Source organism: Chenopodium album, chromosome 1, assembly GCF_948465745.1.
Source record: "Chenopodium album chromosome 1, dcCheAlbu1.1, whole genome shotgun sequence".
Classification (NCBI taxonomy): Eukaryota; Viridiplantae; Streptophyta; class Magnoliopsida; order Caryophyllales; family Amaranthaceae; genus Chenopodium; species Chenopodium album.
The window spans coordinates 8,610,741-8,628,233 of record NC_137834.1 but is presented as its reverse complement, the minus strand read 5'-3'; the positions used below and the strand labels follow the sequence as shown (position 1 = coordinate 8,628,233).

Here is a 17,493-nt window from a genome sequence, read left to right as displayed (position 1 = left end):
GATGCATGTTGTGACTTATTAGTCCATGTTGTAAAAGGATTAAGGGAGTTGTAATGTTACTCATGATATTAAAAATATAGTAACATATATATTGTCGTAGCTATATTAAGAGCACTTCTCTAGTTAAGATTATTGGGGAAAATAAAAATTCTTGTAGGACAATCTTTCAAAAAAAAAAAAAAAAAAAAAAAGACTTGTAAGACAAAATATATATTGAGTGAAAAAACTTATTACTTAAAAAATAACAATACTTGAGTATCATAGAGTTTGCATTTAAGAGTTAAAACTTTTAAGAGGGGTACAATTTTATTGAGCAGAGCTTCTAGATACAGGTTCTAGTATACAATTTTCAAGTATACAATTAATTGACTTCTACCCTTATTACAAATAAAGCTAAATTTTATTTGGTGCAAAATTAAGAATAAAAATCATGATCAAGCTAATTATAAAAACATGTATACTCATTTAAAATAAATGATGAAATATATTTAGTACTTAGTACAGGCTGTTGGAGCAAAAGAAACTTGCTTAGCTTTTAGATCATACCCAATTTCGAAATTAACTTGAGCAATGTTCCCAAATATTGGAGTACTATCCGTAGCCATCATTGCCAAGCAATTCACATCATCCTCAATTTCGCGAAAAGTATTGATTGCCTTTAACACAACATCTGCCCCTTGAAATTGAAATATTACGTCTGGAGGGCTAAACTCTTGCCCTGATGATGAGCTTGTATTATAACAGAGGTCATAATGTTCCAATGGGCTCGGTATCGTGTTGAGTCCGATGGCACTCTTCAAAGAATACTTTAAACTGATGTAGGTATTAGTTGGAAGCATTGTAAGAGTGGTACCAGAGTCGATGATTATGTCCAACCCCGAGTTGAGTTGGACCGAGTTATTTTTATCCCCAACACTAATGCCATTGAGAGTGAGGTTGTAATATGTAGGTTCTGTTCCAGTGAACCCTACTTGGAAGGGAGTAGACACTACTTGAGGGCCGGTTATATCGGCTCCAAAGGTAAGCTTGCTTGAGACCCCGGAAGTCAAGGGAGCCAAGCAGTAAGAGAACTTGTAGTTGATTTTTGGGCCGAGTTGAGAAACCAAGGAAGACGGGCCTGCCCCCAGACCAGCGAACCCCTCTTCCCGGAGGTGAAATGGGCCTTGTTGGTTTGTCCCACAGCCGAAAATGCCGGAAGAAAGACTAATAGAAGTAGTATCAGGGGATGGTAAGCTGATGGTTTCCGTGGATAGGATGCCACTACTTTGTCTTGTATCAGTGTAAAGAGACTGATAAAAACACAGTGTTGATGACTTGTTGTTGTTATTGTTATTATTAGTAGTATTAAACGGAATACAACTAGTAGTAAGATCTGGAGGTGTGCAATTCGGAGAAGTGCAAGGGATTGTATGATAGGTCGAAGATTTGGTTGGGTCGAAGAGTGGAGATTGTTGTGGAAAGCAGGTTTTGGTCGTGTTACAAGGTTGACATTGGACCCAAATAAGGTCGCTTCCTGTGTCTGCTGCAACTACAAATTTGACTTTTGGGGTACCAAGGCAATTTTAATAAGGTATTCTCCACCATTAGCATATAAGATATTATGAATGAGTGGAAAGCTTTGATAATTTACATTGAGATATGGAGAGCCTTTAAATAGGCTTACAGTTGGTTACAAAAGCTAAGGCCTAGAGTATTAACAGGATAAAGGATATACACTAACTATGCTTAGGATAGACTTAAACGACTAACCAACTATTTACAAAAGATAGAAACAATATATTAATACTAATCTATGTTGAATTAGTCAAGTTAGTTATAGAGGATCTTTATCTTCGATACACCCCCGCAAGATGGACGGTCTTTGAGCAAGGCCAATCTTGGAGAACAACTCATGAAAACGTGTCCTGGCTAGTGGCTTCGTTAGAGCATCCGCAAGTTGGTCACGACCAGAAATATGTTGAACTCGCAATGTGCCGCGTTGAACTTGTTCACGAACAAAGTGAAACGCTACAGCAAGATGTTTCATTCGGGAATGAAACACTGGATTAGCTGAGTAATTGGTAGCTCCTAGGTTGTCACAATAGATACTCGGAGCAAGGGGAATGTGTACATTAAGTTCCTGTAGTAAGGATTGAAGCCACAAAACCTCCGCAGTTGCAGAAGCTACTGCTCGAAATTCAACATCGGTCGAGGATGTAGCTAAGCTCTTTTGCTTCTTTGAACTCCAGGACAAGGGATTTCGACCCAAATGAACAATGTAGCCTGCTGTAGATATGTAATTGTCCCTATCTCCTGCCCAATCAGCATCACAAAATGCATGAAGTTGTGTAGGAGAGTTACGGTGCAAGATGAGCCCATGATGAGAAGTACCGTTTAGATATCGAAGTAACCTTTTGAGTGCAGCCCAATGAACATCCGGGGGCTTGTACAGATACTGAGAAAGTCGATTGATAGCAAAGGAGACATCCGGTCTAGTAAGGGAAAGGTATTGTAGGCTGCCCACAAGTGCTCTATATTCGGTTGGGTTTGGAAGAGGTGTACCATCAGTTATACTAAGAGGGGGATGAGTGATCATAGGAGTCAGAACCGATTTAGCATCTGTCATTTTAGCTTTGTCCAGAATATCATTTATGTATTTCTTTTGACTTAAAAATAAGCCATGTGAATGAGGGAGAATGATATGGATTTTGATGGATATAACCTTCAATCGCAGTTGAAAGGTTTGGAATCTTGAGTCTCGGTCAAGAAACGCTAAGCAACACGAGCTTAAAACCTAAACTAGGCCAAGAATACACAAGCACAAGCTTACGTAAACCTTTATAAATTTCAATTTGACAAAAACTTATTTTTATTAAGAGCCTAAATGCCATTATATAGGCTACAAATAAGTACTAAGATTTCTAATTACATTAGAAGTCCTAGATAAAATCAACTAGTCAAATTTCTAAACACACTTCTAATAAAGATAGAACTATTTAAAAGATAAAATTTCCTAAACTTAATCTTAAACTTAAAAACTAATCAAAATAAAAGATTAAAATAAGGAAATAAATCCTAACCGCTTAAAACAAGAAAAACCCTTTCAAGTGAAAGGTAAAAACTTGTAAGCAAAATCTAAAATAACAATTAAGCTACTAAATTTCGAAGGTTCCAAGAGAGGTAGGATTTTTTCACTATTATTTCATATCAGAGAACTTCAACACCAAGAAAGTAGGATAAATTACCTAAGTCCTTCAAAGAGTAGCGAGTGGCGAGGCTGGTGATGAAGGTTTGGAGTGCGGAAGTAGATGGACCCATGACAATGTTGTCATCAACATATACTAGAAGATAGAAGATGACATTATTTTGAGCATAAGTGAAGAGTGAAGAATCTGCTATTGAGTTGCGAAATCCATAGGACAGTAAAAAATTGCGAAGCTCCTGGTACCATGCCCTTGGGGCTTGTTTTAGCCCATATATGGCCTTCTTTAGCTTACAAACACGAGAAGGGAAATCCTTGTCTATAAAGCCCGGAGGTTGAGACATAAACACATTTTCAGAGAGATGACCTTGAAGGAATGCATTGTTAATGTCAAGTTGGCGGATCGACCACCCATTTGTGATGGCTAAAGAGAGCACAAGACGAACTGTGGTAGGCTTAATCATTGGACTAAAAGTTTCAGAGTAGTCAATCCCCGGCCTTTGATGAAATCCCTTGGCTACAAGCCATACCGTTCAATAGCACCATTTGCTTTATACTTGATCCGATAAACCCACTTACACCCAACAATATTTTGAGAGGGATGAGATGGTACTAATTCCCACGTAGCATTGCGAGTAAGGGCAGCATGCTCATCACTCATAGCATTGCGCCACTGGGGATCTTTGAGTGCTTGAGTGATGTAACGAGGCTCACATGGTTGGGTTTGAGTGGTGATCACATGGGCAAATTTGGGATTTGGTTTGACTATGTTGTTTTAAAGCCTAGTAGTCATTGTTCGGGTTGGAGGAGGAGGAGGAGGAGGAGGAGGAGGAGGAGGAGGAGGAGTTAGAGAGGATCGAAGCAGGGGCTGACTTAACACAGGGAGAGAGACAGTGCACCATTCTTCTACTGTTGAATGAGAAGGAGTATTGTATGGAGGGGAAAGTTCCGAGTACGGAAAAGCATTGTCGATAAATTTCACATGTCTAGAAGTGTATAGTTTCATAGATGAGAGATGTAGACAGTAGTATGCACTTTGGAAAGAGGAGTAACCCACAAAAATGCACAGAAGTGAGCGATTATCGAGTTTGTGGGCAGCATAGGGCCGAAGCCAGGGGTAGCATAAGCACCCAAAATTTTGTAACTTATTGTAATTTGGTGGTGTGCCAAATAATTTGAGAAATGTAGAGGCATTGTCAAGAGTGGGGGTTGGCAATCGGTTAATGAGGTATGTTGCTGTAGAAAAGGCATGAGGCCAAAAAGTAAGGGGGATGTTGGCATGAGTAAGGAGAGACAATCCAGTTTCAACAATATGTTTGTGCCGGCGTTCGGCATAACCATTATGTTCTGGGGTATGTTGTAACACCCCGTCCTTTTGGAACTGGAAGCGTTAGCGGAATTATGCTTGAACGGGAGGCTACTTAACTTCGATTAGAAAAGTCAAGCTTAACCTAGGTCTAAAAGTCAAATTTAACTTATTCACACATCCAAATTAAGTTGTTTAAGCTAAGCGCAAACTATGTGAACAAAAGAAATTAGCAAACAAACTTTAACATGGACAAATCAATTACATTCAAAAGCCAAGGGCAGAACAACCCTTATCGGCCAAACTAGACTAAATTCAAAGTAATTAAACAGTAAACTAACAACAAAGGCATACAAGCCTAAAAGTTAGGTTCTAAACTCTCAATCCCCAACCCATCGTCACAGATATCAAATAAACAAATGAAACCTGCAAATTATAACAACGTTCCACAATCAGTGGGGAGCAACTAGCAGTTCTCCCTCAAATCAGAAATAGAAGATCTTAGACTTAAATTAACAGAAAGAAACCACAACCACAATCAACTTGAAAATTCAAATGAAATCACTTAAAACCATCAAACCATACAAACAATGAAATATTTCAAAATAAACTTAAAACAAAAATATCACTATTAAATCACTCAATTTCAATCATAATAATATATAGACTTCAAATAAGTAATAATTTATTAGTTTAAACATTTCAAAACCAAAACCTTCAAAACAGTAGAACTGGCATGGAGGGAACGCTAGTGGCCTCGCAATCCACTTCCTAAGGTTTGTCAGGACGAACCCCCGGTCATCTCGCAGAGACCGTGTCTAAGATTGGCCAACTCCCGGTTATGGATAGATGCCTATAAGGTCTTACACACCCCCAGACGACAACAATTAACCCAGGTTGAGCTACCTAAGACTCGCAATCCAGGTAGTTAGCATGTTCATTAACCATCGTGAAGCAACTCGGCGTCACACCCGACTATGGCTCCACACACAATTCAAAAATCACTTAAAATAGATAATACAATATATTTCACTTAGAAATCCGCAGAGAAGCCAAAAATGGTCTTACACTCAATTCAAACTGCATAAGAAAATCATATTTCTTAAATTCAATTGAAACTCCCTTTCAAAACACACTTCAACTTAATAAAACACAAAAGGTATCGTCTGAGTTCGGGAATATAATTAATTATCGAAATTCAATAATTAAGTGCATTCACAACTCTTGGCGAAGTGATGCTAAAGACAGTGTTATACTTCTCTAAAGCATTACGACGTCGACAATACAATTACAACCCACACATATTCAAACACACATAGAAATATTTCACTTTAGGGGTTTATAATACCCAAAAATTCACATATCACTTATTAACATATAAATTCAACTAACATATAATAGTTATAATAAAAATCCCATAAATTCATTTTATTAAACAACAAATCCAAACTAGAATTTCATAAAACAACCAAAACAGGACAGCAACAAGTAACTCCGAAAAATCATCATAAAAACCCAACCACACATGCTTAAAACGCAAAATAAAAATTAAGGCATATACATACACTCATTAGGCATCATATAAAACCATTCTGGACTTAAAATTCAAAATAGAACATGCCAAATTAAAGTCATATTTACAGCAGCCCCTACACTAATGTACAGCAGTTCCAATTATACCAAATCACCCAAAAACCCACCTTAAACATGAAACTAAGCTTAGCCCATTTTAGTACACACTCTAAAAACACAATAGGCCATATTAAACATGCATTTGCGCTTAGAAATCAAGGAATACACAATTGAAAATCACCATCCTTCACACGCCTAGCAGATTAGGGGCAGCAGCTATGTTGCACTAATTTAGGCACTTTAAACTATCTTAAATTATATAAAATCATGATATATCAATTTAGGGAATATCCTAACATGATGCTAATTCAAATTAGGAAATAAAATCAATCAAGATAATTAATTTAAGACCTAAGAAGATATACTAAACATGCTGTCAGCAATCCAAGAGTTTAGAATATACATGCTCATAAAAAGATAGAATTTTGCACATAAACATGGAATTTCGCTATGGTATAAACTTATAATAATCCTAACAAGATAATCTAGAATATATATATTCAATTAACCTCAATAGCAAGAGTTTATCATGCCCTAAAATACTGCTACTCACACGTCCAAACACAGCACTGGCAGCACTGCATTGGCTCACAATTTCAGTTGTTTGGTGGCCTTAAACACCTCCAAATTTTACCCATAATATATCAAATCAATCTTAAAACAATCCTCTACAATAATAAGAAATAAAATCATTGAATTCATGACTCATTCATGACCAATAACCACCACATACACTGCAGACTTATATGCACATAATCAGATTACATAATCAGTTTTAAGTACCCCAAAAATCATCACAAACATAATATAATCATAACAAAATATCATACACATATTAAGGATTGATTGTAATATAATTCAAGCATAAAAAATATGATTCAAACACCCAAAATCACCTTAATTGTACACGAAATTCTGACATACATATCAAGAACGAAAATCAACAAATCAATCTAACCCTAACATGATTTCTACCTATCAATTCAACCCTAAAACCTAGCATTTCTAACCTAAGGGAAGAAAGGCTAGTTACCTTGATGTATAAGCCACCAAAACAAGAAGAAAAGGACAGCACTACCAAGCACAAACAGCAGTAACCAATACGAAAAACACCCTCCCTTGTAGCCTTGTGCCTTGCTTCGTTTCCGTGTTGTTTTTATAGGGGAAATGGAGCACGACTTTTGCAGAGTTTATGGCAGTATGTTAGTCTTTGATTTCCCCTTGATTCCCACCTTGAATCCCACGAAAAATATGGGGAGAAGAGGAGTGATTTGCTGCATCTTTTGGGTGGAGAAAAAACTGATGAAAGTTAGCCTTGTTTTGTACGTTATAAGAGAAGGAGAAGGATAAGGAGAGGAGTTGGGCAGCCATAATTAGGTGTTATTAACATTGATTAGAGTAGGTTACTTAGGGTAAAATGATCAGCCAAATATCCCTCAAAGCTGCTATGTACATCAGCGTAAAATGGGCTCAAAAGAAGCGCACCAACAAGCCCCATAATAACTAGGTTCAAGGCTTTTCGTTGGGCTTGATTAAATGATTACTTTAGCTTAAGAATGGGTTTAAGGAAGCTAATAAACAAGTCTATCTTAATCTATATAGTCATGAAAGCTTTGAGGAAAAACTCAACCAATATATAAATGCTAGTTGACCCGAAACTAAACTAGGAAAGGAAAGTAATGGAAGACATTTTTAAAACGCGTTAAAAACAACAATGTAGATTATATTATTGATATCTCAATAATAATAATGAAAATAACAATTTAAATCACAATACAAAAAATATTTGGGAAATTCTCTTTGGTAATCACGAACTTTTATTATTTCTTAATGGTAAACTGTGAATTTTTTTATTATCAAATGGTAATCACAAATTAATATTACAAAGCCAATGATAACATTAATAATAATAAAATGACTAACTAGGGTTAATCTTGGTTAAGTAACACTAAATTTACATTAGTACCCTCTAAATGATTTAAAAAAAAACACAAAAAAATCCAAACCCCGGCCACCCAGCCAACCAGCCCCCTCCCATTGTCGGCGCTCAACTCGGCTAGGGTGGAGGTGTCTCAAACCACTCCCTCGCCGGAGACCCCCACCGATACTGCAATCCCACCCGAAACCGTGTTTCCAACCCCTGTTCCCAACCCACCCTCTCTCTCCTCTCATCACACACCGAAACCGATTCTCGCATTACCCCTTTTCAATTTTTTTTCCCTGTTATTCTTACTCCATTTCTGAATTTACTTACAATTAATTTAGATCTTTATTTAAATAAATTTTATGGGGGATGTTATGTTTTGTGTTTGTGAATTAGAGGTTAATTAAACCAATTCAACAACAACAACAACAACAGCAGGTCAACGGCAGCAATTTAGTATGAATAACTTCTTCAACCCTTGAATTTGAGTGTGGGTGAGGTTGCATTGCGTTTCGAAGGGAGAGGGGTATGGATTTCAGTTGTTTTCGAGGGAGGTGGTGGGTTTTTTTCTGGGTTTTGATGGGGAAAATGGTACGGTGAGGTAGGGGCGGGGAAGTGAGGTGGATAGCGGCGAGGTGCAAGGAAGGGAGGTGGGAGCGGCGGGGGTGCATGGATGAGAGTTGGCAGCCGTGCAAGTGGCTGGAAAGGGAGGTGCAGTGGGGAGGGGAAAGAGAAAGGAAGAAAGAACCATGTAGGGGAAAGAGAAAGAAAGAAGAAAGAATTGGTTGGGGGTAAGTGTGTCTTTTTATAGTCCAACTGTTAAACCATGATTAAGAATTAACATGTTGTTTAATTTAAGTTACCATTGACTTAGTAATATTAATTCATGATTACCATTGATAATCAAAAGTTTTAGATTTTACCACTGAGAAAAAATAAAAGTTCGTGATTACTAGAGAGAATTTCCCAAAATATTTATATATAGGTCATATATACCAAAGAGCGACATAAAAGACGAAATGCGAAATCAATAATATTATTCATTTATAACAACCTAAATAATTAAAGGACATTGTAATTATAAATATAAAATAAAGAATCGTTTATAAACAATATCAATTCGATAAACGAGTTGACGGAATCACCCAATACCACTTTACTTATCGATATTGATACAATTGAACGTAAAACGTCTTAAAAACCCTAAAATCATTTTATACATATAGAATTGACACTTTAGTCAAGGAATCACCCATGATGACCTGTATCAATTTTAATAGGTTAAATATCTAAATTGACACTTAAACCTAAGGAATCACCCTTTAAAGCTAATATCAATTCAGATAAGTCAAATACAGTTTGAAATGATTAAAACTCAAATATAGAACCCTTTTAAATAATAACTTACAAACGTTTTGTCAAAATATTATAATTAGGGTTTCAAAAGCTTGGGATTACCCTTATATTAAAATAAAAAAATCAACATTTCAATTTAGAAATTGATATTTAAATTAGAAATTAGGTTTACTAGGTTTAAATGCACATAAAATAATGGTTCAAAAATACGGGGTATTACATATGTGGTGGAGTGGTGAGATGAGAGATACCATTGGAGGTTAGAGTGGGATGTAATTTTAAATATTCTCCACCATTATCAGAGAATACTTAGATGATGGGCCTATTAAAAAAGTTTTCAACTAATGCTCGAAATCGAACAAAAACATCATGAGTATCTGACTTTTTCTTGAGGGGATATAACCATGTGTATTTTGTGAAGTGGTCAACAAATATCACATAATACTTATAATTATCATAAGATAGTACGGGAGAGGTCCATACATCACTAAAAATTAAATCAAGAGGGGCATTAGACATAAGAGTAGAATTGGAAAATGGCAATTTGTGACTTTTGTTCATATTGCAAGCATGACAATCTGAAATTGAAAAATTTGAAATAGGAAGTGAAAATTCTGATTTTAAAGTCCTAAGAACATTAATGGAAGGATGCCCAAGCCGATGATGCCAATCGTGAATGGGCTTTGTGAAACTTGTGAAGACTCGAGGAGGACCAGGGTTCCACTCATACACTCCGGCTTTAGTTGGACCCTGTAGGAGGGTGGTTCCCTTCGAAAGCTCCTTAACACGAAAAAGAAAGGGTAAGAACTCAATACTCGTATTATTTTCTTGACAAAATTTAGAGATAGATAAAATATTACGAGATATATTGGGAACATGCAAGACATTTGAGAAGGAAATTTTTTTTGTGGGAGTAGAGAGAGAGAAAGAACTAGAGTGTGATATGGGAAGAGATGACCCGTCACCAATGATTAGTTCTTCGGTACCATCATAAGGGGCATGAAGGAATAAGTTGTTGAGATCATTTGTCACATGATGGGAGGCGCCGCTGTCAAGAAGCCAATCATTTGATGGAGTAGTAGTCACCATGTGTGCTTGTGGTGTCGTAGGAGTTAGATTCCCAACCTGAATAGCCCGAGCTTGTGTAGGTGTAGGAACTTGAATTGAAGGGAATTGTTCCTTGAACATTGGGCATTGGTTAAGAGCATGACCAGAGGTTCGACACCCCTGACATTTGCCAAGAAAGGGTCGTTGTGGACGAGTTTCTTGTGATTGATGCATGGTAGAAGGCATAGGTTTTGGTAATAAGCCCGGGGTAGGATTCCATTTCTGCTTGCCCTTGTATTGTGGACGAGATTGAGCAGCTAAGATAGTCGCAGGGTAGGAGGTTGAAGGTACATTTGATGCATTCTTGGCAGAAAGCTCACGAGTGATTAATTTCTCATGAAGCTCTTCAAAAGAAATAGTAGTGTCTCGTGCATTCACAGCATCAATGATAGGCTTGTAAGTCTCATAATCAAGACCCTGCAAAATTTTGTCAATAATATCCTCTTGGTCCATAGGTTTACCCATGGTAGCTAAACGGTCAGTACATTGTTTAATAGCTTGCATGTAATTGGTAATTGAAAGAGTACCCTTAGTAATATGAGCAAGGTGATCCTAGATTTGCTTCAAGTGTCCACGAGACGGGTTTGCATAGGTTGAAGCTAGGATTTCCCATGCATCTTGAGAAGATGTTGACTGAGACACCAGTGGAACAAGATCATGAGATAAAGAACCCACAAGAGCACCAAAGACAAGGCGATCTTGACGGAACCATGGAAGTGCCTTGGGGTTAGGGACAGACACACCATCTTTGGTGATGGAAGCAGGAGGAGAAGGATAAGTTCCATCAACAAACTTAAAGAGATCATAGCCTAGAAGGTGCGCTTGCATTTGTGTCTTCCAGGCTATATAATTGGTACCAGTGAGTTTGATAATGTTTTGTAATTGAAGAATAGTGAAAGGATTAGTGGGGTCATCATTATTAGGGATAAGCGAATTATGCATGATGAGAAGAGAAAGTGAATAGCAGGTGGAAAAAAAAATTAGAGGATCAAAGGCTCGATACCATATAAGATATTATGAATGAGTGGAAAGCTTTGATAATTTACATTGAGATATGGAGAGCCTTTAAATAGGCTTACAGTTGGTTACAAAAGCTAAGGCCTAGAGTATTAACAAGATAAAGGATATACACTAACTATGCTTAGGATAGACTTAAACGACTAACCAGCTATTTACAAAAGATAGAAACAATAGATTAATACTAATCTATGTTGAATTAGTCAAGTTAGTTATAGAGGATCTTTATCTTAGATATAGCATACAATTTTGCATCATTTTTGTTGTGTGTATTGTGGCCATGAGATACATAGCCTCGGGGTGCTCTCTTTAGGCGCTCTTTTGATGTCATGGAAGAGTTGTAGTAAGGTGAAAGTGGTGAATCACGATGGATGAGTTCGAGCTTGAAAACACCATTAGAAGTAGCTAATTTTCGAGCCTCAACTGAGATCAAATGAGGGGTTTCTAATAAAGAGAACGATGCTAGCAAAAGAGCTAGGATGATATTTGGAAAAGTAAAAGCATGCATGTTGTTTGCTAACAAAAATTATATTTGTGCCAATGGCTAATAAGAGATAGTCGTATATGTTATGGTTAAGTGTGACCTATACGGTTAACAATGTGGGTTTATATAATCAATTTCTAATGATATGTCCTTGTCAAAGTCAAATAAAAGTCTACAATGAACTATTCAAGTTTGTCGAAGGCAAATGAAAGTATACAATGACCTATTCAAGTTTGTCGGGGCAAATAAAAGTACACATAAGAATACATAGAGCTATACAAGTTTGGCAAGGTAAATCAAAGTATACACGCACAACTATACATCGAGCTATACATGTTTGACAAAACAAACAATTGACTAGCTGTAGACACCCATTTGTGTCTCCCCAAAACCAAACCCAGTGATGAGTGCCTTTCACGTCGAATCATAATCGAATGAAACGAAAGTGTGGAAAGGTCTTGTGTTGCGGAAAGTTTTATTTCTTTTCTTTTCTCTTCTCTCTGTTTTTGAAAACTTTATTTTAAGAAAACAACCAATCCAGTTTGGTTGGTCCATGATATGGGTCCAATAGTGGTGTAGTTGGATGGGGCTTGAAAAGACCTTTCCAACGATATATTATAAGCCCAATTCCGATGAATATTGAGGAATTTATGGCCAATTTACTAAACTGGGCCCGGTTTGAGTTTTAGGTGCGGCCCAATGATCTAGAGGAGAGCCTATTATTAATTATCATTCCTAAAGCTATTAGGATTGATTATAGTCTTTTAGAATACTCTAGAAGGTTCTTTTAAATCCTAATGGAGTTAGGATTGATAATTATGTTTTAAAGAGTTTGAAATTGAATAAAACTACTCCTTTTAAGAATCTTTGTTTTGTACGAAGTGGAATATATTCAGATTTTATTTTTGTATCTCATAATATTTATCCAAATTTTATATGGTTGGATAGATCTTTAAATTATCTTTCCAATGATATATTATAATATTAAATCCGATTTATAACGAAAAAGATATGAATGAGACATGAAACTTTATCTAAAACTGACACCCTTCCACTATTTTAGCTATATCTTTTTATCTACAAAATATTTTAATCTGATTCTAATTGGGTTGGAAAGTATACTTTAAGATATTTCCAACAACATATTATATGCCTTATTTGGACTTCCGGATCAAAAGATATGATAAAAACAAAAACGCGTTAAAAACAAGCTTGGCGCTTGACTCTAGGCATTGGCGCCTGGAATCAGGCCTGGCGCTTGGCGCCAGCCATTGGCGCCTGGCGCCAATGGCCAATGACTGGCGCCAACCTCGTTTTGTGTGCGCCAGACTCTGTTTTGTTAATTTTATCTTTTTGGCTGATTTTCACTATAAATAACGTATTAAAACTCCGTTTTCGATAACCAGATTTCGTCAGTTCTTATTTTAATTCACCAACTCTCATCAAGATTTTCTTGATTATTCTCTCTCTCTCTCTCTTTTTCTAAACTAGCCTTTTCTCAAATACAAAATTCCGCATTCAAGATCTAGAAACACCTAGCCATATTCGAAGTTGCCTTCGCCCTAGACGTGAAAGGTTTTAATTTCTGAGGGTTTGGTCCCAAATCTCTCTTTCAATTATTTAATTTAATTGCTTTGTTTATTATTTTCCTTGAAGTTACTAACGTGTGTATTTTGTTATTAGAAAGAGGTACGAGGCATCCAAGTAAGTACTTTATTGATTTATTGATTTTATGATGTAAAAATCATGCTTAGATTGTTATTATGATATTCCTAGTATCATGTCTAGGGTATTTTTAATATTAAATATGATTGCTATGATGCCTTTTTATTCTTTTCCTAATATTTATAATTGTTAGTATCATGTTAGGATTAAAGATTTGATTTTTATTGCTTAGTGACATGCTAGGGTTTGTTATTAATCTTGTTAGTATCATGCGTAGGATCTTGCTATGTTTATTATGCCTTAATATTAACATGAACATGATAATTATTATAATTGTTATAATTTATGATGATTATTATTTATTATTATTTTGATTATGATTATTTTATTATGATTATTATAATTATTATTCATGATATTGATTATTTATTTATGTTGCTTGATATGTATTGTATTTTTTATTTTATTGCTTGATCACCTTTATTGCATGTTTAAAGGGAATTGGTACTTGCAATCACGCTTAATAAGATAATTAATAATCTTGTTAGGTTAATTGTGATTATAAATTCAAGTGATCGCCAATAATAGTTTATTTGTGCATTAATGTTCAACCAACATAGATTAAACAGGTTTAGGGTTAATCCTATTGATTGTATGTTAGTCAGAAAGCGCACATGAATACGAGCTGAATAAAGTAGAGGCCTATTATTTGGGTAGGTTCAATCTCTTTTAGGTTGGATTTGTACCATCATCCCCGAACCCTTATTTGGTTATTGACCTTATGGAGTTGACGATCTCTTGGATCGTTAAGGGGTGTAACCTTCACCTCGTGATGGTTTACAAGTTCCTTAAAAACTTGTTGGCGACTCTTTTGCTCTATCTTCTTCCCTTTTGGACGCCACCGTACTTTAGTGTATGATCACAGTGGGGTTCAAGCTAGTGGGATTTTAAAGGCTTGAAACTATTCCCTACAGTTTTTGGCGACTCCACTGGGGAGGATTTCTGTTTTAATTCCTGAATTTGTTTCAGCAATGATTTAGAATGACTGGATGAGACTCGAAAAGTTCTAAGTATTTCATGTGCGTAATTTTGATTAACATTGTGTCATATGCATAAAAAGGTTCTCATTGGAAAGACCATCCGTAATGAGTAAAAAACATAAAGATTTTACACGTAGGAAATTTGAGAAATGTCTTTCACAACTAGGACTGAAATAACACCGCGCAAAACTGGATGATTTTATTGAGCACAGAAAGCTGCTGAGGCATGTGGGAAGTAGCGTCAGGGGCCAGAGCTTGGCGCCATACTTTTAGCCGTAGCGCTAGACGCCAGTATTGGCTCCAGGCGCTACAGTTAAAAGTTGGCGCCAGTCTCTGTTTGTTGGCGCCAATTTCCCCCAATACCGAGCCAGAAATATGCGTTCTAATTTCGACCGGATTTTCGCGTTGTTTACTCGATTCTGCTTCCTGATTGAATTTTTTTTCTCACTTTTCTGAAACCCATATGTGTTCTACATATGGACATAACCCTCTGGGAATTCATGCTCTGTCTACCCAATTGAACGCTCCTGGCAACAAAGGGTACATCTGAGATGTTGAATTCACCAAACCATGGAAGCGAGTTTTTTTTACAAAAAAACTCGCGGTGTTCTATCCACACGCGTTAACCCTTCACGGTTAGGCTTCTACGCGGTGCATCTGAACAATTAACCATGGACCCTTTTTGACTAAACCATATCCCAAACTTTAGAGAACTAGCGCCATGGTTAGGTTGCGAACTCATTGCATTATATTGTGTCTACTTGACTAATTGTGCATTATTTGTTGTGCATATATATTCTATGCTCCTCTTAACCGTTTGTTGATTTGTGTTGAGATTAAAATTAATGATTTAAAGAACTTTGCCTAATTAATTAATTAATTAATTAATTAATTCGAGTTAATAAAGTCCCTTTTTCTTCTTTTAATCGGAATTGACCTAGTACGACTTTAGGCATACCCCAGTTGACTAATAATATCGAAAACAGTCCCAGACCGAGGCTCCAATATTGATGCCAAAATCTGAGCTGTAGCGCCACTGTATGGTGCGTAGCGCCAGACATTTACTAAAAAGTCTGGCGCCAAGCACCATGTTGTGACGCCAGTTCTGTCGCTTGGCCGACAGTTCGAATTATTTGTCGAGTCATCACCTAGGGTCTAATTAACCAGTTTGCTAATTAACTCGGTTAATTTTCACCTCGTCAAGTCATTAATCGAGTCTTGGTCACATAGTCTAGCTACATGGTCATGACACGAGTCTTAACATGTCACCTACACTCACTAGTCTTAGCACACACTTTGAGTACACATCACCATGGTCATGTCTTAGGTTCATGCATGAGTCAGTCTTTTCCGTCATTTGAGTTAGGGGGTACATTTTATTCCTAGTTCTTTATATCCCTCCACCTCCATCTTTCTTCTTCTTATTCTATTCCAATTTTTCTTCATTTCCTCCATCCATTGCATGTCGATTAGAATTTGAGTCAAATAATTAACAATAAGTATCCCCAAATTCCTTTCCCACAGTACTTGGTCGAGGAGAGAAGGGCGATTAATCAAGGACAACCTCTTTATTCAAGTCTCGCTTTTTGATAAACCGATTCGTCAAAAGAGGAAGGTTAAGAAGATAATGGCAACTCAAGAAGAAGTCAATGAGCTTAGGAACCAATTGGCTACCATGACTGAAACACTGAAGTTACTCACACTCAAGATCGATGATCTTGTGAAGCAACAACGGATGGACTTCATGCAAGAAAGCTTGAGCAAGCTATCTAGTGACTACAAATTTCAGGGCATGAGTTCGCAAGGGGTCTCGCTGGAGAAGGAACTTCTTCCGCATAAGTTCAACGCCACCGACATCCCTAAATTCAAGGCAACAGATAACCCTTACTTCCATCTAAGAGCTTTTGGAACTATAATGAGCATTAAGGGTATCGATAAGAAGGTTTTCCCCTCTCTGTTCCCACTATCTCTTGAAACCGTTTGCCAACAATGGTTCTTCTCCCTTGACAAGGAGAAAACCTCTACCTGGGAATCGATAGAAAACGCTTTCGTTGATAGGTACAAGTGCAATATTCAAGTTGAAACCGATCATAGACAACTTGAGATGCTAAGACAAAAAGAGAATGAAGGCTTTACTTCTTTCTTTAATAAATGGAGAGAAACTTCCGCCAAGATGATTGAGGTCCCCACCGAAAAAGAATCTGTGAGGATGTTTATCAAGAATCTCCAAGAAAAGTATTCAAAGCACTTAAAATATCAACACAACTTGAATACTTTCAAGGCCGTCTATGACATAGGTATCGAGATCGAAGATGACCTCGCAAAGCAAAAAGCTACTAACAATAGCAACCACGGTGGCTGGAAAGGAAAGAAGAGCGACAATCCTTCTTCTTCCGAAAGCGCCCACTCTAGTAATAATGTTAGTACCTTTGACTATAATGATGTCTTAGCCATGGACAATCAAGGATCTAAAAGGAAACCCAGGCGAGAGTTCACATCCATTGGAATGACCTACGATGCTGCTTTCGATCGTCTCTATGATGGAGGATTAATCAAACCTATTGGCCCTACCGAGGATCCAACACCAGAAAATCGATCTTCGAGATGGAATCCAAATTCCAATTGCAAGTACCATCGAGGAAACAGTCATACCACCGATGAATGCTACAAGTTTCAAAATCTCATTCAAGATCTCATAGAAGCAAATAAGATCCCATTGCCTCTAGCTAGCGAGAAGACTGGATGATGTCGGAGCAAACAACGCAAGACAAGAGGCGAGCT

At 36.9% G+C, this 17,493-nt stretch overlaps 1 pseudogene; it reads right to left on the bottom strand.

The window, feature by feature from the left end:
- Window positions 1–488: 488 nt before the first annotated feature.
- On the bottom strand, window positions 489–12,031 carry LOC145557461 (aspartic proteinase CDR1-like; annotated as a pseudogene).
- Window positions 12,032–17,493: the final 5,462 nt, after the last annotated feature.